The sequence below is a fragment of the Diadema antillarum genome, unplaced genomic scaffold, assembly GCF_040938485.1.
Source record: "Diadema antillarum isolate AM-2024a unplaced genomic scaffold, OU_Dant_1.0 seq00000263_RagTag, whole genome shotgun sequence".
Classification (NCBI taxonomy): domain Eukaryota; kingdom Metazoa; phylum Echinodermata; class Echinoidea; order Diadematoida; family Diadematidae; genus Diadema; species Diadema antillarum.
The window spans coordinates 1,238,237-1,263,507 of NW_027271301.1; the positions used below are offsets into that span (position 1 = coordinate 1,238,237).

A 25,271-nucleotide genomic window follows, 5' to 3' on the forward strand; every position below is an offset into this window, starting at 1 on the left:
ATGAGGGCTGACGTTTGATGCAAAGGGAGCGTTGGGGACTATGATTGGTTAGTGAATGTTTTATGTCTTCTTCCCATGTGAATTATGCTACAGTGAGTAAGGAAAAAAGCTAAGGATTACCGGTATCTCCTGACAGGAAGCATGTTGCTGTTAGCAAGATTACACTCTTCCAAAGAAGCTCAAAAAGTTAAAAGAGAAACAAATAACAGCACAAGTTTGATAAGGCCATTGTGCTTGAATTCATCATGAATGCTACTGAACTTGTAACTATATCAAAGTATACAATATCTTGACACTTTCACATAATGTATAGTCGTTGACTTTACAGTGATCAATCAGCTCAACTTCCAGATTAAAATCTTCCTTTCTCTATTTCTTTCTCAGTGTCAACTTTTGACATGAAGGTGAGATCTAGATTAAACTGCATTATTCCATCTGTCAAGAAAAGGAGAGAATGTTCAGCCAGATATTCCTACAGGTTAGTCTGAACTTCAGGTGCGTGTGAAGGCCATAATTACTTTGCTTCAGGTTACCGACAATTATGGACGTTAAAGGGCCGTCCAAAATGACAAATAATAGCAATTACTTTCACCCTCAGTATATGAAAAGGAAAGAATGCTGCCACAGGGGAAATCACAAACTCTCATGCAGAAGGTTAATCTATCTATGTAATCAGTGGTCTCAACCAGAGGCTGGGAAGGTTTAATTGACTGCTCGACCTGACACGGGTGCTGCCAATTATCGCCCAAATTCCTTGGAAAATGAAAAAGGCAAACGTCTTGAAGACTGTCCTGGACAGATTGGATTAGTCATCACGAGGAGAGGTATTCAAGATAAACCAATCACTCACAACTTGATAATGGTTAGCACTCACATGATTTGTGTATCATCCTGTAGAAGCATCTGCTAAAAAAAAAAAAAAAAAAAAAAAAAAAAGCTTGCATGTTAGCTCAAGTTTTAAACATGGAAGGAAGTAGGGGCGTGGAGACTGAAACATATTTTGGGATGTCAATCTTAACTTGGCAACAATTATCCCTGTGTCAGCATTGTACATTTGTGGCAGATTGTCTATTTATGACCCTGCATCACAAAACTTTCGAAAAGTTGCCGGACATGAATTTTCAGCTAATTGCAGATTCTAAAAGAGCATACTCTACTAAGCTTCAAAATGATGTATAACCTAATACAAATGGACCATCCTAACATGCATAGATAATAGAAAGACAGAACATGCTTTGGAAAGTATTGAACACTTCATGCGCCATGGTGTAAACCCCCTGTGTGCCACATTATTCTGAGACTAGAACATAGGCATGCTTTAGGAAAACATTCTGTTTTTTCCAATTCGTATGACATTTTACAGATTTTTATTAGACTGGACATGTAGTGAGCAAACTTGTAGAGAAAATGGCAATCTTTTCTGTGATGCTGATTTTATGACAAATCTTTGATTATTTTTCTTTCAAATGGCCAGTAACTACTACATGTATATTGTAAAGGCATGATTTTTATACACAAAAAGTGACAGAAACTTGGAATTTACTTGCAAATCTGATTTACTCGCAAATCCGTTCAATATTTAATCATTACATAATGCAAGTTACAAGTGACAGGAATGGAATCGCGAGTGAAACTTTCACTGTACTATCGCATTTGGTGATTTATCGATCATTTGGTGGAGTTTGTACGTGAGGGCAAAATGTGTGAACTTGACTCGCCGTCGACTGAGTGGGGCGTGCGAATGTGGCACTTAAGAGTTCATGAGAAAAGAGGCTTTGACGTTTAGGGTTTATTCAAGTGCTTCATCTTACCAAGCTGTACTTGGTGCAATGAATGAGACATTAAAAAAATACAGGATGTAAAACTCTGTAGCAACCACAATGAAAGAATTATCAAATTAACCTGAAATTTTACCCACTCTGTAAGCACACTCTATTTATAACCAACTTTCAACGCAGTAGCATTCAAACTTTATTAGACTGAAAAGTAAAGAGTGCGTACAGGTTTTTTAAAGAAATAAAAAGGGGCCTCTAAGACATACATAATCACACACAAGTCTACAAAGCAGTAATCTAGAAAAATTACAAAAACACACAATTTCCCTTTTGTTTTGTGATCATCAAAGAGAAATGCATATGACAATCTTTCAACTAAAAACTGACAGCAATGTTTCCAAATTTTCAGGTCCTTTTAGTGCCTCCCCTCTCTATTAAAAAAAAAAAAAATCCACCCTAAATGGCTGTACATGGCTCCTAATGTCATATCACTGCTGGCAAAAAACAAAAATTTTAATTAAATTAAATTTTAATTCTTTTTTGAAGAATTTTGATCTGTCAGTCCCACACATTGTTTAGGAGATTACTGCAATGCAAACTTTATGCTTTTGCTACTAATGTATGACAGATAAACCACTCATTAAAAAACCCCCAGATACCATCACTATTTCCAACTAAAAAAAAAAAATTCTTGCTGACTCCACAGAGGATGCATTTGTAAGATCTTTTGCCGCATCGACACTGTAAAGTAAACAATACATCTTTTGGTGCAATTGATATAATAGAGAGAAAAATTTCACTGGCCCCTGCTTGCACCCAGTCACGACCACTCTGCTTGCATGTTGATAATGTACCTCGTCTGTACCTACTGTATATGTGACTGATGCTTTACTATTATCAATTCCATACAGTGGACCCAATGATTATAGGAACAATAAGCATTGAACATTTGTGTATCATTACAATGCACAAAATGTGAAACTTGCACGTGGAATTTCCATTTAGTAAATTGAATAAATGCCATTTGTTATCACTTGGTATATCTCTTCATGAAAATCATACTCATATGCCATGGATATTTCATTAGCAGGTATTTCTAAAGCAAAGGCAGATAAACAAGTCTTAACCTGGCAGTTCCCCCAAGAAAAAGAGGGAGGGGAAAATCCCTTTGTATTCCAAACCCAAATGTGAAGCCGGCTCCGACTGACTGACGTCACTGTTACATATTGAATGCCTGTAAATATTTTGTCTAGTACTCTGAATGACAGATTTAATATCAGGTGGAATTTGGTCAGCTTTTCACTGTCATTTTTATCATATATTCCTGCTTTTACTGCCTTGGAAGAACCGTCTCAGTTAGTCCATAATGGTGTCAGTGCTGATGACATTATAAAACTGTAAACAACCCTCTTGAACTTGCTGCTGCTGTTATTTTTGGTTGAGGCAGCTAGGATGCATAAAAACATCAAGATAAATCTTTTTGTGCATGGATCACCATGAAATGATGCATGTAACCTTTACTTACTGAGAATACAGAATTTATTGGATACAAAATTCATATTTCTAGACATTTCGTCCTTTCTTGGAAAATAAAAAAGTGTTGAGAAACTGTCGTTTCTCATGTGTCTAGAATGGGTAATATCAAGGCAGCTTTAAAAAAAAAATCTCCATCATGGTTTAAAAACTTCCAAGAATGAGGTGTATGAAATCCACCTTTTAGATGACCTGCTGTAAGGCACAAGATGTACGTTAGGCACAAGATGTTGTCTTTAACTCAATTATTTATTCTTTTTTAAAATTCATTCTATACTTCAGGGTTGGCCCATTCAATTTTGTAAAACTTCTTCCATTTATGTAGTAACTATGCCTTCTTCTATATCATTGCAAACCAAGAGTCATTTTTTGGGGGTCAATTTTTTGTTGTTGTTATGACAGAGCACAATGTGAATATTTTCTTCTATAATGGAAATGTGAAGTAGGAAGTGTTGTTCGTGTCACTGATCTAAATTTTTAACTCCAAGAGTTTGTCTCTCATGGATGTAAAGTACTGATCATGATTTGTATGCATATGTATCCCGACTTGACGCTAACTTTTTTTTCTCAAGGAGCCCATTGAGGCCACTAATATCTTTGAATTCAAAATTTTGGTGGCCCGAAATAAAAGGAAACATAACGATCCATTTTCAATCCTAGTTGCCCAATCGGGCCACCGGATATTTGTCGGTCCAACATCAATTTTTGACGGCCCCGGGGCGCTAAACCACCTTTAATGTTGAGCCCTGTATGTGTGTATGTATGTATATATATATATATATATATATATATATATATATATATATATATATATATATATATATATATATATATATATATATATATATATACATATGTGGAATGAGTCTTATATTCCAGTTTGAAGTGTATCTTTGGCAAAAAAATTAATTTAGATATGTGAAAGAGACACATTTCAGTAATCCATTGCACCATCTTTAAGAGAAAATGGGTCATTAATTAGTGACATAATGCATCTCAAAGTTTCCAAACACACTGTGTCTGGGAGATTCAGGAACCGCTGTGGTTCCATAACCCACTGCAAACAATAGGCTTTGCTGTAGTCTTGCCTCCCAGACCCATTGTGTTTAGAAACTTTCTGATGCATTATTTCACTAATGACCCATTTTTTCTGAAAGTTGGTGCAATGGACTACTGCAATGTGTCTCTTTCACATATCAAAAAAAAAAAAATTGGGGGCAAAGATACACTTTAATCTTTCATAGCATATCATTAAAGCTTGACTCATATAATGGCTTAGCGCAGACCTGGAAGCATATTCAGTATGCTGACATGAAAAAAAAGGGGGGGGGGGGGAGTGCTCAAAATCATCCCTTGAGGGAAGGCTTTATATTCACATCATGGAGATAATGACATGATTATTACCTCCTATCAGAGCCATGCATCAAAACATCCCATGCCTGTCTGCATGTTATTAATTAGCTGCCTTCATTTTCCCCCTAAAAACCTCTTTATCTCAAAATAACCTGCAAATGTTTTTTTCTCTTTTTCCCATTTTCCCATGAATGGGAAATAAATGCGATGTGATTCTGCCAGCTAATTAATCATCCATTTAGGTCAAACCAGAGAAACCAGAGGCCATCTGGATGGGGCTTGGTAGACCTGAACATCCGGAAGAGTTGTTGGTGGAGAGGCCCCATCAATTACAGTAGAGTGGGAGGCAGAATGTATGAATATCTATTTTGGAAACACAAAAACAACAACTAGGGTGGAGAAATGGATTGGTGGCAAGGGGCGTAGGAAGCTGGAGCTCAGTGACTGTATGGACAGCATGCATTATTGAGCATCTTCATCTGGGCATATGACTTCATGTACAGCAATATGTGAAGAAAACTAGAAGTGGACTCTCCTAGAATCACAATGCATCATAAGGGAAAACACTGAGGTCAAATGATTTGTAATTTATGTATTCAGAAATTGGCTGCTAGAGAGTGGAGGCTAATAAGACAGTATTTCATCACTCCACACATGCTGACAGACATTCACAGTGAAATGTATATATTATCGCTGGGGTGACATGATCTTGTAACTCTAATTTGGTGAAAAATGACTTTTTTAAATTAATGGTCATGATAATCAGTTAAGTATGTCCTGGCCAAACCCTAGCTGTCTTGCCGTCAAATGAAGCCACCATGGCATGTCAAAGGAAAGGCTATCACATTAGATATAGTACTTTGGCTTGCATGACTATTTTTTTTGCTCTCCTAAACATTTGACATTTTTGAGATACGAGGTGTTGTCACCTCAGCAACGATAATTATGGTTTTAGCTCACCTGAACCGAGTAGCTCAGGTAAGCTATTGCAATCATTCGCCATCTTGTATCATTCATGTTGTTCACCATGCTTCATGTATTGTGTGGTGTGCAGTGCTCGTCATGCATAAACTTTTTTTTTTCACATTTTTAATTGGGTTTTGACCAAATTGTGCAGGAATCATTAATGGAGAGAGGGGATCAAAGTTTGTACAAATGATGGTGGTGCCCCCTTTTAGGGGGCTGTCAGGTCCAGCCCAAATATACAAAATTAGCAAGTTTTTATAACTTTTGACATTATTCCTCATTCTTGAACACTGGTGTCCAGACTTTGTGCAAACTTGGCAGGAATCATGGGGGGGGGGGTTGTAGTTTTACCAGTTGTGATGGTACCCCAGCAGGGCCCAAATACCACAAGCTAGGATGGTGTTGCCCAAGGGACTTGTAGTAATCTAAAATCTTTTGAACTAATTTGCCTCACACGAGCACTAGATCTGTGGGTCTCTTTTTGTTCTTATAACTTTATAAGATAAGACGGAAGGTTTCACATTTAAACTGAATACACCAATGCCTGTATTCAGTGAAAGTTGAACTTTGACTATCACACAGCACATGGAGGACTACACACATGTGTACTCGCACAACACCCCCCCCCCCCCCCCCCCCCCACACACACACACACAACCACATACATTTGCAGTATTCATTTTCTGATGCTTTCCAAATTAACCAGGGTCGTAGACAGTGCCCAGAATTTGAGTAGTTGAACTCGCAGAACAATGTCTAAATAAAGACTGGGGCATTGAAAGTAAAAACTGTTGTAGAAAGTCAAGGTCACAGTGAGATTAAATCTTATATCACCAACCAGACGTTTATTGAGGACGGACTGATTTTGTTTAAACAGGCATTTCCCATAGACACCTGCCTGAGTATTCTTGGGACTTGTCCTCAATGGGTTGATCAGGACATCAGACGTGTGTGTGTGTGTGTGTGTGTGTGTGTGTGTGTGTGTTGCGTGTATGTGTGTGTGTCTGTGTTTGTTTGTGTGTAACTATTTAATGCTAAAATATTCATATATTTCAAATGTTGATAGCTGCATATTTGCAATAATCTCTTGGTTCTTATTATTCTTTTCCCAGTGCATAAAATCCATTTGCATTTTGACAGACTTTATTTACATATTTTGTGTACTCCACATAGGACTTGTCATTACACCTGTGCAAGCTGATCTGATACACAAATTGACAGAGGGCTGTGGTGAGTATGCATTTTTATCAACCTTTAAAAATTTGAATTTCCTCATCTGCCTGACTGAACTTGATTATGATTGAAAAGGTCATTGCTTTTCAGGATGAGTTTTGACATCTTGTCGGATGTTTGGCATGGAAATTTTGACCACCATTACCTTTCAAAGATACACCAGATGTTATCGGTATGAACATTCTCTCTATATATTTCTGTATGTTCTTATGATGTTACACTGCTTCCCTTAGTATTGTCTGTCAGCTACCATCCTAATGCACCACACCCCTGTGCTGCTTACTTTTCTGTTACACAGTACTCTGTATTCCTTGTAAACTGATAAATGTGTAGTGAAGGATAGCGAGTGATATTTGTTGTTGTTGTTTAGTTGAAATAAACTTGTTCAGGTCACCATGGTTACTGCTTGTTCGTGTCATGTGTAGGGATACGTCATTTTTACCGAGCCTCCTGCAGGCAGCTTAGGCATTATATTTGCCCCTCCTTGTTCCAAATATAACTCCTGTGTAAATTATTGAGTGACTCTTGACTATCTACCATCAAACAGACCCTGTACTCTCTTTCTATAAAGTTATCTCTCTCTTTCTATCTCGTACTCTCTGTCTCCAGTTTTGCCTTCCCCTTAAAGTTTAGTGAAGTCATTGACATTTTGACTTTGAAAGAAAACTCCTCGGCGTAGACATTACAGCTCACTTCTAAGGCGTGGAGGGAGTTAAGTGCAAGTGTAGACATTTGCAGGTGTTTTGACATCTCCTGTTCGACGTATCTGTGACACGTCGTGTGGTGTTTGGTTTGCACCATCTGCGGTGCGAGGAGCCCAAAGAGGTCCCTGTGTCCGCCTGTGATGAGGTGGCAGTGTTGATATTTTCCCTATTTCTGGTGTGCATGTTGTGATACGGCAGCCAGGGAGAGCCTAAAATAAACAAGTGTGCCATCCGTTGTGGAGATATGAGCATCACCGGTGCACTCGGGTGGAAAACCAAGTCAGTTCATATCTCAAGTAGATAGAAAAGAGAAAGAGATCGTCTAATATTTTGCTTTTGATTTAAATTTAAGATGTTGCCAAACCTAAAAAAAGTTTTCTCCGCTTATCATTACATATTGTGAATGAGAAACTCCCTTTTCAAGCCTAGTTTGGGAAAAATACATTTTTTTTTTTCTCTCTCTCTCCCGATAAGAAAGAAATTCTCCAGCTGCACTTATGTGAATTAAATTTGTGCTTCAAGCACAAGTTTTGACCACGTGTGTGTGTGACTGAAGTGGTGTTTGCCCAGTGTCGACCTGCATGTGACTCCAAGAAGGAAGAAACATTCAGGAGGAATATCATCCATCATGTGCCTGCTGCAATAGAGTTTTGTTTGTTTGTTTGTTTGTTTGTTTATTTGTTTGTTTTATTCAATCATGGGTTTAAGGGTCATCAATCAGCCAAGTGGCTATTTTTCAGAGAGGCTGAGAAAAAAAAAATCAATTCAAACGTAGAGGTTTTACAGATATCAACAAAGAAGCAAAACACAGCATAACAAAACAAAGAATAAATATACTTTGAAAAGAAAAATATGATGATATAACAACAATCATCTAAGGTGTTTAACTTCTTCATTTTGATATGTACTCTGAATGCATGTATGAAAAAAAAAGTGTGGCATCATCAATTTGCTTGATGTTGGGTAGCTGTATTGTTACAAGCAGAATCAGAAGAGAGCAAGACACACTGGTCCAATCATGGTGTTGTCTTCCTCAGTTAATTGCTTTCACTTTTATCTGTAAGTCAGAATTGGATTTATGTGCTTGACTTCTGAATGGAAATTGAATTCATACAAAGAGTTTTGTTTTTGCAAGTGATTCTTGTAGTCAGATACTCGCTGTCAGTGGACTGAAAAATAAATGAACTAGGTTAAATTCCACTAGCAATGCAGCTCAACAGGATATTTTCAGACAGCTTAAAATATATTATATCTTTATTGGATATTTACAGACGATTGAGTTTCTGGGGCTGTGTTCAGTCAGCCACGAGCATAGACATGACTGAATGAAAGGCATCTTGGAGGTTGCAGAACTTCACTTCGGAAGAAGGAAAAAATAGTATCTAATACTGGAGCGATTCATAGGCATGAGTGCATTAGCAGGAATCATACAGACAGCATTACTCTCAAAACTTTGATGAATTCATAGACGAGAGGCATGTATGGCTTCATGTAATTTAGACAAATGCAGTGTTACTCTAGATGGTTTATGCATGTATGACAGAGAAAAAGCCCACTCATTTTTTTCTCTTTATTTATCAGATTATGACATTTCAAGCTAACGTGTTGGAACTTGCCGACTTCCATTATGCTCATATACAACACACAAACACAGTGCAGAAATATTCCAGAGTGCACAATATGTGTGAGTGAATCATTTGCTGCGGAAAGTAAAGTTCCGGCAAAAAGTGTGCATGATGCAAACCACAAACATGCACATATCACAAACTTCCCATACAGGCCGATTACTTAAGTTTCCTGTGATGAAATTCAGGTAACGCACAAGTCCTTATGCATAGGATGCAAGGTTTCACAAATTCTTGTCTTGATCTGCTAGGCAGGCATCCAATGGAGAAAATTTCCATTACATGTTAATGACAGGAATTTCTGTGGGCCATTTTACAATTTTGAGTTGGAAGCATCCAATTCTGTAGGATTCTCAAAAGCAAAGAGCCAGGTGAGAGATACGTGTGTATGCATAGAACACTGCAGGGAGAAAACCTACGCAATTACAGAGAGCTTTACGGTTGCCTAGGTTACCTATTTTTATTTTACAAGAGCGATTGCTAGAAATGAGCTTCATGCAAATTGGAGATAAGCTAGAGGTCATTACCAATGCATTTTTTTTCTCCCGATATGACAGTCCGTGAAAGATGAATTTTCTATGACTTGACTAGGTGATTGTTTGTGCCTTTGTCTTGTTTTCATGCAATGCTAAATCACTCATTTGGGGGAGTTTTTTTAAACATTTTTACGCAGTAAAAAAATTCAAAACGGCCAATTTACAGTCTGTGAATGGCATTTGGGCGTCTGTACCTTTCCTGTCAATTAGAATTGTGCTTGCCGGTAAATTTCAGTCAGATAATGTCTCAACCCATTGTTCATAATCACAATTTCAAAGGTGGTATTATTGATTTTCATATTAAGTCGATATTAACTTATAATGTTATAAGTCTTTCACAGCTTACATATTTTGTCATAAAAATATATTTTCAAAGATGCTTGGCTCTTTCATTTGAATTAAGAACATGTAGGCCTTAGAGGGGAAGACCGCTTTGAAAACATATGTTTGTGGGAATAGAAGAAGAAAAATTAGATGTACAGGAAGATGGAAGTTTGATATAAAACTGTAAAGGTAGCTTGGCAGGAATGAGGGAAATTCCATGGCATTATGTTATCCACTATCTATATTCAAAGGAGGCATGATTTTGATGGTCATTATCTTCAATTCAATTGCTCAATTTGCTCCCTAAATTGTAACGTGTGTCCAAACCATGCCTGGGCTTGTGTGAGCTAAGTCAGTCGATGAACAGAAGATCTGTCAGTAGACAAAACCTGAAAGTGTACTGCCTTTGTGTGTTGGATTTTTTAGAAATACAGGCAATGCCAGTCCATGAGAAGGCACCATTGGACCGAGTAACCCCTACTGCAAGCAGTCTTGCCCCATGCACCCACATTTTTGTTGGTACCGTTTTGCATTATCAAAATCATAGTCAGTTGATATTCAAGTACAGTTTGGGCACTGAGTAGTTGTTTTTGTTGTCTTTTTTTTAATCAGCAACAAACACTCGAACACTATTCATGATTTATGATATTGTAAAGGCTGCAAACTCCTGATATTTCAATGTCAGGCTAAACTTCTATTTCTCTGTACTGAAAGTTGTTTGTTTCTTTTTTTTCACACAGCCCACAACCATGCCTACCGTCCTGGTATATCAACAATCTCAGATAGGGAGTTTACACTGCAAATTCAGCTTTGAATTGTCTTTTTGTCCACTGTAGTATGGAATACACTTTTCTAGCTGCTTGGTCACCTGTGCTTGTTCAGTTGTTGCAACAAAAAAAAAAAAAAAAATGGGTTACAGGAGATAATATTGTCTTTCTTTGACTTTCTCTGTATGTATTATTTTTTTCTCTCTCATTAAGTAGAGATTTGAAATGACAAGCTTGTAGCAAAGTTATCAAACACTGCAAATTCTGCCATGAGGTCAAAATATTTTTGGCTTGACTGACATCTCAACCCCATTCTTATTAAGTTGGGATGTATCAACTTGCACTTAAAATGGCCAAAAACAGAGAAAATAATAATAAAACATGGTTTATTTTCAATCATAACTTCAAAAATGTTCTCTTTTACATTAAAAGACATGTATCACTGGAAATGTTTTAGTTTGCTCTATCTGATGATGGACTTAATTTTTATGCCTCCGCCAACGAAGTGGCCGGAGGCATTATGTTTTCGGGTCGTCCGTCCGTCCGTCCGTCCCGTTTTGTTTTTGTCGATATCTCAAGAACCGTGAGGTGGTTTTGCATCAAACTTGGTATGAGGGTATATCCTGGGGGGATAATACTTCGTTTGGATTTTAGGGTCACGGGGTCAAAGGTCAAAGGTCACAGGTTAGTTTGTGAAAAAAAGGTTGAAATTTCATGGTTTTCTCCATATTTCGCAAATGGTTCAAGGTATCTTCATGGAACTTAGTATATATGCATGTACCAATGGGCAGTGATTATCTAGGGAAGTTGGGGGTCATGGGTCAAAGGTCAGGAGTCAAAGGTCAAGGTCAACTCCTCAAAATATCACTACTTTCCTTATATTTATGCAATGCCTGAAGGATTTTTTTTTTAACTTGATGTATGCATGTATAACCCAACATATATGCAGTGGGAAGTTTCTTGCCACAAGGTCAAAGGTCAAAAGGTCAAAGGTCAAGTGAAAGTGCTAAATTGCACTTCTTCCTCCATATCTCAAAAGTAACTCAAGGTGTTATCTTGAAACTTACATATTTATGCATGTTCTACCTAACAGTGATTCTCTTTGGAAATGTGAGGTCAAAGGTCAAAGGCCAGGTTTAGATAATACTGTTTTACCATTTGATACTGAAATTATACTTTTTCTCAATACCTTGAAAATTACTCAATGCATAAACTTGTAAAAGGGTCAAAAGTCAAGTAAAAATCATCAGTTCCCCCAAATACCTGCACTCTGACGTTTTAATCATTCATCCAATTGAACCTAGTTCTAGGAAAGTGAACATTCAGCACATATGTGGCAAACCTGTCATTTTAATATTTTGCCAATTGTGTGAAATTGTCATCACACATTGTCAAGACATTGTACTATAGACCTATTAGGAGAACCATGCATTATTGCGGAGGCATACACCAGTCGCCGTAGCGACATTTCTAGTTAAGTATTGAAAAATGGCACTTAGCCCATTTTACGATCAAAGTCTTCATATGTTCACAGAGATATGATATGAAAGTCTTCCTGCTCAAAGTACTTAGCTTATAAATGTAGATAAAAGAGGACTTTTATGTGAATATTTGTATGTGATAAGAAAATATAGAACAGGTTTAATTTTCCGTTAAACTGTGTTATAAGACAACTTTTTTAACCCCCTATCAATATGTTCCCTGCAGTTATGCAGCGAAGCAGCTATCTGTCACATTTAAAAAAAGAGGGAGCTGACTTCTGTTGACAAGTGGCGTAGATGCTCGTGGGTTGTCGGCATCATAGATCACCGTTGAGATTAAGACGCATTGCAAACGCCAGCTAAACGCAAAATGTTGTTCCTGTGTTTGCACAATGTGTTGCCTGATGAATGTGTCTTGTCACATGCCCATTAAACGTGCCCCATTCCATGTTCGTTGCTGATAGCTTCCTCACCCCCATTTCACCCCACTCCTTTTCCAGCTCCACGCTGCTCCTCCAGATGTCAAGTCTGCCCTGACTCCTAGCAACAGAGATAGGCCTCTTCTAATGGGGCTGTAGAATACAACAGAAACAGTTTTCTTTAATTGCATAATGATTATGTGTGTCACTCAAGCTTAATAAGGAAATAAGCTTTTCATTATGTAATTGAGCCATCTCTTTTAGTTAGTTAGCTTGTTCAGCTGTTATAACATTGCATGCCTTTGTTCAATGCATGTTGAAATCAAATTAACATCAGTAAAAGGAAGTACCCATAAAACGTTAGCTGACATTCTTCTTCTAAGTGCTTTGGATTGAAGGACATGGATATTCAGCTGAATGTCTCTGAACAGGTCTGGTAGATATTTCATATTTACTGTTGTCTGATGCTGAAGATGTTATGCAGACATGAAATCATGAATAGGTATTGTTTGTTTCATTCAAAGAAGGGAATGAAGAAATCATTCTATCAGATGCTTGTGTACATACAATAATGTTTGTTGAAAGGAACAACAGTTTTGATATTGCCAGTAATACAGTCTTTAAGCAATTTATATATTGATTCAAAATCATTTGGATTGCTCAATAACCATTTGCTTTAAGTCATGATTATATTGCAGACATCAGTGTGCTATTAGCACACTTTACAGACTAGCCTTGGGCAACTAAAGGTTGGGCAGGTTATATGTAAGGGCACTGGCCTGTTTATGCATGGGGCATTTTTCCAAAATCTTAGTTTGGCAAGTAGGTAAAATATCTTTTATAATGCCTTCATGTATACTCATCATATCATTATTTCAGTTTATTATTCATTTTTGCATATTTCACATTTCATATGATTTGACATTTCATTTGATTTCAAGAGAGAAGTATAACACAAAATAGTCAATTTGATTTGAAAATAAACAAATATATAAGGAAATGTGAATAATGTGTAACATGAGGAAGTGAAAGTACTTTCAAAGTTATTCATGTTTGATCCAGGGATGGTCCCATTGGGGCCAGTTTTTATGTTAGCTCTTTTTGAGTATGCATAGTCAGATATTCTACAGTCTTGGCAGATATTTCTGCCAGAATACTGTAAAACCAGAAATTTTTGCGTGCATGAAACTTGTGCAGATTTTGGGAGGAAATATGAATAATGTGTAATATGAGGAACCTTCTAAAAAGCAGGAGTGTGTAGAATGTAGGCTCATATCATGCAGGATCATATCAGGAGCACATCAGACATGGAGAGGGCTAAATCATCTTTACCTGTCAGTGCAGCTACCCTGTGAATTTGAAAATATCACACATTGAACCAGATGTGACAGCATGTGTAGCTAAAAAGACTATCCCCCCCCCCCCCAAAAAAAAAAAAAAAAAAAAAAAAATCCCTGTAAGTTTTATCTTTCCTCAGAGACCAATTTGTGACTGTCATGATGTAAGAATTGTAGAATTTTACAGTACTCACAATACATTTAGAATTGCCATAGATATTATTGTAATATATTCATTGTGGTTAGTTTTGTTTGATCCTTCTCTGTGCCTACTGATAAACCATTACTGTGGTTTTTTTTCTCTAATTGGTGCATATAACCTGAAACTCACTGACATTAGATAATCCACTTCAGCCTTAAAGTAGCTATTGTCTTCCAGTAGAGCACCTGCATTATGTTGCCATAGTGACTTGTCTAACTCTTGTTACCAGTAGAGTTTTCATTTCTTTAGTTTTGTGTTATAGAGGGAGGGAGAATTATATAAATGTTGGTGAGATAGGCAATGTACTGCAAGGTGCATGGGCACATACATGTAGGGGTAAAGTGGCTTGGCTGTGGGGCAATAAGCTTACAGTGTATGACAGGCAAGATTTCTGTGCAGTGTGTGTGGTCATTATTAATACATCGGATGTGACAGTGAGTTTATCATCATGCCCTCCATCCAAGAGTGAAATAGATTCCTTTCCTCAAACCTGGATTGCCCAGAAAATGACCTTCTCTTTGTCAGTCACACTAGGATCTACAGGCGTATTTATGTCTACACTGATAGGACAAAGCTGAAAAAGTAATTTCATTGTCTCGATCCATCAATTGTATAATAAATTAGGATACGTTGTTTGAAAGTTAGGATACCTTCCATTTGTCTTCTGTTTTTATTAGCTCATCTGAGTATGTCTATACTGATTGGAGAAAGCTGAAAGAGCAATTTCATTGTCTTGATCTATCAATTGTATAATAGATCAGGATGCATTGTTTGAAAGTTTAGGATGCCTTTCATTTGTCTTCTGTTTTTATTAGCTCACCTGAACCGAAGGCTCAAGTGAACTATTGCGATCATTCATCGTTACATGCCCAGCATGCATTGTGCCTCATGAGTAAACTATTTACATTTTCATCTTCTTCTTAAAAATCTCTTGACAGATTTTTCTCAAACTTGGGTCTCAAACCCCCAGATCAAGGGATCTTTAAAAACTTTCTTCTCTAGAACCATTAGTGATAGAGCTACATTAATGCTATGAATAAGTGCATTGATAACTGTAGTTTCAAGTCTGTTCATGGCAAGGGGGGCCAATGTTTTACATTTTCATCTTCTTCTTGAAAATGCTTATTTAAATTTTCACCAAACTTGTCAGGTATTAGTGCTAGAGTGATAGAATACATATTTGTACAAATTTGCACCATTCCATATTTGAGACCCCAGGGGCAATATGTGGGAAGGGGAGACAAACCCCCCAAATTAAGGAATCACAACAAATCATCTTCTCTAGAATCAAGAGTACAGTACAGTTAGTAGAGATTAGTACAATGAGTCAGTTGATTGGTGTCTGTGGTTTTAAGTTTGTTCATGGCAAATTTGGTCTAATTTTCCCATTTTCATCTTTTTCTTGAAAGCTCATCATCAAATTTGTCACCAAACTTGGCAAGCATTATCACTAGGGTGACAGGATATTTACAGAGTATCGAAGTGTGATGCCATAGCCATTCATTGCCATGGAAGCTGGTTCGAAACAACCTCACCTGGCCCAAATATCTGCGAGCACAAGGTTGCTTACCATGCTCAAACAAAAGATTGTGACATCATCAACACTTTGATACTCTGTTTACACAAATTTGCAGCATGTCGCCTCCTGGAACCCCCAGAACCCAAACGTTAGAAAATTTCAATAAAAGATAAAAAAGAAAAGTTACAAAACTTCTTTAAGTTTTTGTCTACGCAATGCATTGAATGCCAGTGGCAAATACCAACAGTATCATGCCGTGAAAAAGGCCATCGGCTCCAATTTGCAAAAGTTTTGTGCTACAAAATAATGGGTCTGGTTAGACTCACCCACAGAAATATACCATATATTAAGAGAAGTGCTGCACCTACAAAAAGTTTTACTCTTTTAAACATCATTGCTTGACAAAATACAAAATTCAAGAAACCAAGTACCTGCCATATTTACTTCCACTCTGCCTTAGCAATCACATAGTGGTGAACCATGAAGACTTTTATTTCAAAATGTGCAATGTTAACCCTAGCCTGATTTTGATTAAGATACATCCAAGAATTGTGCGAGGAGAGTTTCCAAATGCCTGAAAAAGAATTTTAGAAACGTCTTTGGGGATATGATTGAGTATCGCAGCGAGACTAAAAGTCATCATGGGTGTCGTAGGATTATGAATAATGGCTGCCTCAATCAGACTTTTGTGCTGATGGCATCATTACTCAATTTACAAAGGCAGATAGGATCTTGCATCCATGCGTGATGAATAACTGAAGACCAAGCCATATATAAGAAAAAGAAAATATGTCAATTTGATTATCATTGATTATCAAATCTTTCATGCATCATACATTGATCCCTCCCAGGATAATTCAAACTTAAAATTTCGAAATATTGACTTCAGTGTGTGGCGTCTTCAGAAAGTGTTTGCATTTTATGCTTTTCATAGTTTCACAAATGTTGCTAATATATTGGTCATAAACAATGAAATGATCCAGTCAGGGCCAAGCTTAACTGTTCATCACTAAGGGGTGAGGGTTTTATCAATTGACATGAGGCTTGATTTCACAGTGGTCAAGGCTAGCATTTAACCACTGGTGCAGATGTTGGTAATTTTTGACCTGAGGTCTGGAACATCTTACATATTAATGAATAATGATAATGATAATGATGAGGGTAATAAGGCCTTAGTTACCCAGGGTATAGCCTCTTCAGTGTTGCCACTACTCTACCAGAGGGCCCTGCCATTATTTTTACCCTAGCATTGCCACATACCTGTTATACACCTGGGTCGAGAGGGACATGGTGGGTAAAAACATCTTGTCCAAAGATGTAACCACTGGGTGGAAATTGAACTCGGGGCCCTCCGATTGGGAGTCGATAATCAAATCCACTATGCCACAGCACCATCTGTGAGGCAAGATAGAATATTCACATGACTGTGATTCAACCATCTGTGACTGGGCACTGGCCAGACCTAAGATTGACCCTAGATGTGCTCAGCCACTTTGCTTAAACTTCCCATGCTTTTTCATCAGCATTTACTGGTACGTGATAATTCATCCAAAACTTGACCTAGTCAAAGATCAGCTATAGCCCACTCAGATGTAACAATGTGTCTCATTACAACAGGACGGCCATGATGATACAGTAAGGATAAGGATTTGCATAATCTCTACTGATTGGCAGATAGTTTTGAGACATCTGTGCCAATCAGCAATGGATGCAATCCAGTACATGGATTTTTCCATTTGTGTTCAATGCACAGAGAGGGTAAAAATGCAATGAGTTGGTATCTAGTCAAGGGGATGGGGAAGAGTTGAATTCATGGAATAAATTTGTTCTAGGCCTACTTTTTAAGCCCTCTGTTTCATTGTTCACAATCTTTGGCTACTCTTTTGCTTTCAAACAATCACACTTTAAAAAAGGGGTGGGGAGGGGAAGAGAACTTACATGAATCCAGCCTCTAGTGGTATGAGGAGAATTGCTTGTGACAGGCCAGGGCCACCAAGGACAAAAAGATACCAACTTCAAAGCCTAGATAAAAGCCTATATGATAATGTGTATAAATTTTCCTATATGCAATGCCATACCATCTCACTCCAGAGTATGACGAGATACAAAGTTAAAGTATGGTTACATTCCCGTTTTATTTCTCTGGATGCATCGCCAAGATTCTGGAGCGCAGCACTGATGCGGCTGAAATTAAATTCTGACAGGGAATAATGCTTGCCAAGTTCTTGCAGCTTGTGTCAAAGTCAGATCAAATTGTCGTCACAATACACCATGAATCGTGCTCCCATTTTGCTGACAATTTTTGTTTAAATCCTTGTGAGTGCATCAAATGCAAGCAATGTCGAATATTGTTTCTTGTTTTATGATATTGATACCACAGAGTGTCCTTGTGCACTGCAAAAAGTGTTGTCCTAAGATTATGAATACTTTATTATTTGACAATATAGTTAACATCAGATAATTATTGTAAGGATTTATTCAAATTGCAGACTCATTGTTGGGATGATGAATATGAAAATGTCAAATTGAATACATGGGTTTGACCATCACAAGTGGCATATTGAAATATGTATTGGAGGAAATTCATCCCAGTTGACAGTAATTGTAAATGAGTGTTTTGTAACAGAAGCTTTTGATCAGTTCAGTATATCATCTAGCATCATCCTACAAATATGAACTGTATAACAGAGCTGCCCAGTCTTCCTGGCTCTAAGAGAGCCTTCCAGAAAGCTTCAAAATCTTCTCATGTCTAGATGAGAGACTATAAATATATGTCTGATTTTTGCATTGCTTTGCCCATTTCAGTACATGTGACATGCAAATACCCACATAAATAAAGGACTTTCACTGATTTCAATGAATGAATGCTGGCAGCCTTGGTGTGATCATTGAATGATCATCAAGTTACTAATCTGGTGTCCGTACAGCTATTAATTGTGACCCGCTACAACAAAATGATCCGAAAGTCGGGGGAAGACAATTTTCTGAAAATCAAATGGCAGTATTCCCTTACTCTTCTACTTTAATTTCATATATAGCACAACTCATAAAAGTACTCGGTTGCGGAGATATCGATGATCGTCAGTGCTTGTCAAGTGGTTGAGGAAATCAGAGTTTCGAGAAAAACGCCTTCAAAGTTTTCCTTCTGACGCTAACATGATCAAGGGGAGGCGAGACATTTTTTTACCGCTTCACGATAGAAGGCATGCTCCTAGCGACCTCCGCAATGTTCATTCAAGCTTAGTGCCAGCGGTCTACGCACGATCAATCAGTAGTTAGGATGCCACGCACTGACCAATAAGATCACTCCCTCGTTGCTATGGGCGGAGTCTAGCTGGGGCACTAAATCCAAATCTTCAGACACGTTTCTCTTACCACGTTGAAAGTCAGAAAATCATGGAGCAGAAAGACACTTATATCTTGCCTTTCCTTTACTCATTTAGCTTCGAAATTGTAACAGATGATAGACAAAACATTAGACTACAAAATTATGCCGAAAACAGAAATCCGATTTTATTGATCAATTTTGATGATGTGACTTCAAAGTCGATTTTCTCGGCTCAGCCATCAGCGACTTTAGGATCCTTTGATTGTAGCGGGTCACAATTGTCCTTTATTCGAGAAACTTTCACTTTGGAGTAGATTTCCCCTTTCATTATTTGCAGCCATTGCCTCTACCATTGTGTCTATCAAACTGATAATGTGAGCTTTTCTCAGAAGTTTGCTTCTGCACTTTAGTTATTGTCTACTTCATTGACTTCGATTACTGTCACACTTTTGCCATGACAGTACTTTTAATTGCTGATGAAAGTGAGGACTCGGCACAGATTTGTGCATTTGGTAATTGTAAAGAGAGGTCCAGGGTTTCTAGAGCTGGCACAAGTGTCATCAAGAACCTTGCTAAAAGCATGGAAACTCTTCTACCCAATATTCCCAATGCAGCTAATGGTCATTAGTAAAGGGCTTTTTACACTGAGCACACACTGGATGATTTACGAAGGAAGCGAATGTCACAAAAATGGCAAAGTCCAGCATTCAGAATCTTATTTTCTTCATTAGTTATGTGTCCCGACAGTAGAGCTGCCTGTATACCATTTTTGTGCTGTTTTGCATACATTGTTCTCACTACGTATGAGTTGTTTGTTTGTTTATTCACTCTCCATCTGAGAAGATGGTTGGATAGCCCATATTCAACTAACCATATTCAACTACATTAAGCTGGTTTTCCATGGGGTCCAGTTGGATGTGAGGTGGGACCACTTCACCGGGTTAAACACCCTGCTCTTTGCGATGAATGAATGAAGCGGGATCTTTTACGTGCATGAGTTGTTACTCTCTCATACACGGGACCTCCATTTTACTATTCGAGGGACAGAGTGTTTTGCCTCTTGCTAGAGGGGACGGTATGCTTACACACAATATTGCTCAGTCCAGACTCGGGTTCGAACCCGGGCCGCGTGATTGTGAGGCAGACGCACTACCTACTGAGCCAACTCACCGCCCATTGAGTGAATGTTCTGTGTACCATTGCTGAACAGCCAGTCCACATAAGTAAAGAACACATGACTTCTGTATTCATGACCAGTGCAAATGTTCCAAAAATCAGACAAGTGAAATGTTTCCCAGGGAGGTGATAGCTGCTGTGAGTTGTAGTCAAATTTGTTATCTTATTTTCCTTCTTTCTCTCTCTTTCATTTATCTGTGTTATTTTTTTTTTACTCATGTTTGCCTTTGTGTATCATGTGTGTATGTTGTTTTTTTTTTCCTGAGAACCTACACCCGAAAGCATCTACTTTTTTGTTGATTGCCCTACACATTATCCTGAATGTCAAATATGAATATGGTGTATTCTATGAAGTAGACCCATACTTCTGTAACTTAAGTCATGATATAAAGTTCATTCTTTTACAGGTTTATGGATTAAAAAAAATATTATTGTTTGATGTGTAGATGAATATTTTGATTGCAATTTGTAGAAAACCTACCAAATAAAATGAATTGGACTCAGTATGACATTAGACATGTCTGCCGTATACTTATTTGGGTCAGACGTCAAATAGTACAGATTTCTCTCCAAACATGTACCAAATGTTTGTATGTCTGCAAACAGTTTGCATATTTGTTGAGAAATGAACAGATGAACTTTGCTGCATGACAAAGCTTTCAATACATTTTTGAGAACACATTACGAGCATATCATGGTCCAGGATGCTCGAAACATTCACAAGAAATTTGACTTTTTTTTTTTTTTTTTTATTCCTGCGGAACTAGAAACCATGCCCAGGAATAGAGGACGATTCTTCTGCACCCTCATGCTGGTTTGATGATCTTTTGCAGCCTAAAATATGAATATGTGACTTAGCCATTTTTTGACATTTGCATCCTTACAAATTTTTTTCGCATACTTTGTGAAAATGAACCTTAATTTAATCATTTGTTTATAATCAGCCATGTACTTACTTCAAGTGGAAATCAGTCAAGGAGGAATAAACTTGAAAAAAGCAAATTGGAAAATCTCCAGTGACTCATTATTCATTATATATTCTTATGGCATGGTTTTTCTGCCTTGTGTATGTTATGTGTGCATACGTATGTTTGTAGTTGTGCTTTGTCCAATTTAGGGGGTCTTTCCTGCAGCATTAGATCTCTGTGTTTGCAGTTGTGGTTTGGTACAATTTATGAGGTCTTGCGGTGAATTTTTCTCTGTGTGTCAATGTAATAAGGACAAAACATCAATCAGTGTTCTCAAATCCAATTATTATGGCTCCCTTGAAAATTTAGTAATCTATATTTTGATGCCGCTATCCAGGCAAGCATTTCTGTTCAATGCATCAAGGGTGGTTAATATCCAGATTGGTCCAGCTTCGGATTACTTAAGGCAGTTTCAAATCTAGTTGTTCTTGCTTCCTAACAAGAAAGAGAGGGGGTGCAAGAGAGAAGGAAAGAGAGAGGGATATCTGCTTAGGTTTTTTCCTTGTAAATCTCAAGTACTGTAAATGCTCTCGTCAGTAAAACACAAAAAATGATTCATGATTACAACTTCAAATACCTCCAGACTGGACACACTACAGTTTTTCAGGTATCTCGTCCACATGGGGTATGTAGACATCAGAGGAGGAGACAGACAGACAGACAGACTGACAGACAAAGAGACAGAAAGAAAGAGAAAAGGAAATAGAGAATGGGAAAAAGAAAGAGAGGGACATCATGGGAAGGACTCTTTAACAGCAAGCCTAGCACTGCTGATTGAATGGTGGGATTGAATGGTGCATCTGTAGGTAAGATTTTAGCCAGATTGAAAATTTATGGTATGGAAGTCAGTGCGTTCTCCTTTTTCAGTCAGTGCTGAAAAGTGCTGATATTTCTAGGACACTATTTCTATGACATTTATCAGGTATTCTCTGTGCATAGACTTGCCGCCAGATATTTGCAGTTGATGCTGAGCTTTGCCAAGCAATAGCATAGGTTCTGATTTGGTCCGAGTTACGTACACCAATCGAGCAAAGAATCATTCATGCCACTTGATGACAGTGTACTTTGCAAACCTATCCACATCAGCATAATCTCATGATTTATTCATATTTCATCAATGTGGGTGTACGGTCTGAAGTAATTGGGCTGTTTTTTATGTACAGCGACAGGTGCCTATATCCACTCCATTTGCACAAAAGTTCATTATACCATGTTTGCTTGTGTGGAAGAGGTTGCACAGAATCCAATGGCAGCAAAAAATGGGAGGATATTAAAATAATTTGTGAATCCAAACCATTTTTCTTCATGTCCTCATCCTGTGTGGCGGGGGCGGGTGGTCTTGTCACGTCATATGAAAAGAGGGCATTGATTTTTGTTGTCCTTGTAAATATGGTTTCTCAATTTCTCTGACTCCTGAGGATAGGAAAGCAGCTGCAGAGGGCATTAAATCCCTAATTTCTGCTGCCATCTTGTTTGTGCATAATGGCAATGGTATTTGGCGTTGGCAGGCTTGGAAGGGTTAAGTTAAACTCATAACATACCCGAAAGTCTTTGGAAGATAAAGATATTTGGTTTGGTTCTCCGTGGCAACCAGCTTTCCACCACTATAGTCTTTGTCATCAATGAACTGAATTATTGCTCACTTGAGATAAATAACTAAACAGTATCATGCATTTCGATAGAGATACTAACATTGTGACCATAAGTTTCATGTCACCCGCTGCATGCTGATTTTCCATATTGAGCAAGAGCCATCCATTTTATCATGTCTCAGCCACTTCAGTCTTGCATTTGATTGACCGATTTTCTTTCTTCTGCACATTTTGGATAAAGTTAATTGAATGATAGCAATACAGTATTAGAAATATTATGCTATTTGATTTAGATTATGTCTATGTTGAGAGTAACTAGTTAGCTCTGTGTATTCAAAATTAACCCGTTGAGGATGGTTGATTTTGCTACAGCACGCATTTTGCATAGACGCTTGCCTGAGTAAGCTGGGGACTCGCCCTCAACGGGTTTCTAGAAATTTGTGTTGCAGAAGGCATGCTGAACACAAAGATTAAAGTGGTTTGTTTATTCATTACTCACAGAAATGAGAAGGAACCCTGATTTTGCTTGCTTCTCATGCAGATAAGAGTATATCAGCAATCTGGCCAACATTGAACACATCCACAATATTCACAAAAAAAGAAGCAAATCTTTTTTTTTTTCAAAGCACCAAGAAAGTAACAATATTGGGAGAAAGTTGCTTATTAGAAACAAGCTTTTAAAACCAAGCCAAAGTTGTTTGGTGTGTTTGTGTATTAGTTTCTTCTTTTTTTCTGTCACTGTAAGTGATGTTGCTGTCACGTGTAATATACATGCTTTTTTATCGAGGTGAAAGCAAAAGTCAGAGGCATCCATGTTAAGAGCATGAGCTACAGCCTTCATTTGGAGTATAGCTTTTGAAATGATGGGTAATCCATACATTAGTGGCAAGCTGTCAGAAGTTATGTCAGCATGAAGAATTAGATATATGATCTCAGTGCAATCATGAGTGAGATAATCAATTTCACAATGGTGATCATGGAGGAAGCAGTAGAATTAAGATGATTTATGTAGGTCATCCTTCTATGGGGGGAAAATGCATTTCGTTGCCTGCCTGACAGAAAGGCCCTAGTATGAAATTTTGACCAAATAATTGAATTTTGGTATGTGACATAATTTGACAGTTTTTAAAGCTCTTGCATAAATATGTAACCATCATATTCTTTTTTTTGGGGGGGGGGGGGGGGGGGGGGGGGTGGTGATGTTTCATTTGCGAAAGCCTTAACCCATTGAGGACGAGTCCCGAGAATACTCGGGCAGGCGTCTATGGAAAATGCGTGCTATACCAAAATGAGTCCGTCCTCAACGGGCTAATGCCCTTCTGCCGGGCAGGTGACGATTTTAACCTGGGAGGTACATGAAAATATGTATCCTGATATCATACATAACAGGCCCTCCTGCATGAGAGAATATGAGCACAGTGTCTTATAGTAATAGCAAGGACCAAACCTATTGTGCACATCCAAGGAGCTGTACTGATGGTACCATTGATACTATTATATAAAGCCACTTTTATTCTCACTTTTGTTTTGTTTTATGTTTTTTTACAAGCTGGACATTAATAACGTGGCAGAGATTATGATAATGAAGACCTGGGATGGTATTCTGAAAATCTTCCTAAGTTTCTTCCTAAGTTTCTTCCTAAGTCAAAGAGTTAGGAAGTGCCTAGGAAAGACAGAATCGGTATTCTGAAATTTCTTCCTAGGCACTTTTTAATGCAAATTATGCCATCCTTATCCCCGCCCGCGTCCTTTCTTAAGCCAATACGAAATGCCGTATCATAAGGAACCAACCAATGAAAATCGCATATTTCTGTATAACATAGAGTTAAATACACATGTGTGCGCCATGTCCCCTTTCTCATGCCCATTTCATGCATCAAAGTACACATTGCGCGCAGTGAATGACATGCGCCTATCACAATGTTTGCAGCTTGCTATATCTTAATAATGAACCCATTTTATAAATCTTAATACGTATTTGGGACAGGGGTGGAGCTTTCCTCGATATCCTCCTAAAATTCTTTCCTAAGTGCATTCTAGAATACCAACTTCTTCCTAAGTCAGAAATTCCCATACTCCTGCCCCCTTTCTAAGTTTCTGCCTAAGTTTAGGAAAAAACTTAGGAACAGACTTAGGAAGAAACTTAGGAAGATTTTCAGAATACCACTTAGGAAAAAATCCTGACTTAGGAAGAAATTTCTTCCTGGGAAGGATTTCAGAATACCACCCCTGGAAGTGAGACATATAAAGTACAGTTCAACACAGTTATGATATGCCAGGAATATTTTCTAACAGTAAAATTGGTTTGACTTGAAAATTGTAGCTTTCCTCGTTTTCATTCCTTTATTGTTCGCAGTAGGTACGTAATCCAATTAAAGTCTAGATGGATTATTTTACATGCATGTTATGTCATTGTGAGGCACATTTCAGCAA

The 25,271-nt window shown here is 37.8% G+C and overlaps 1 long non-coding RNA gene across 1 annotated transcript in view; it reads left to right on the plus strand.

Annotated features, from left to right (window-relative positions):
* Window positions 1-25,271, plus strand: part of LOC139729750 (uncharacterized) — a 100,963-nt gene that overhangs the window by 37,824 nt on the left and 37,868 nt on the right. Inside the window, exon 2 of the long non-coding RNA XR_011710884.1 lies at window positions 6,801-6,857. This is a non-coding gene — a long non-coding RNA (uncharacterized lncRNA). The remainder of the gene's footprint in view (window positions 1-6,800; window positions 6,858-25,271) is intronic.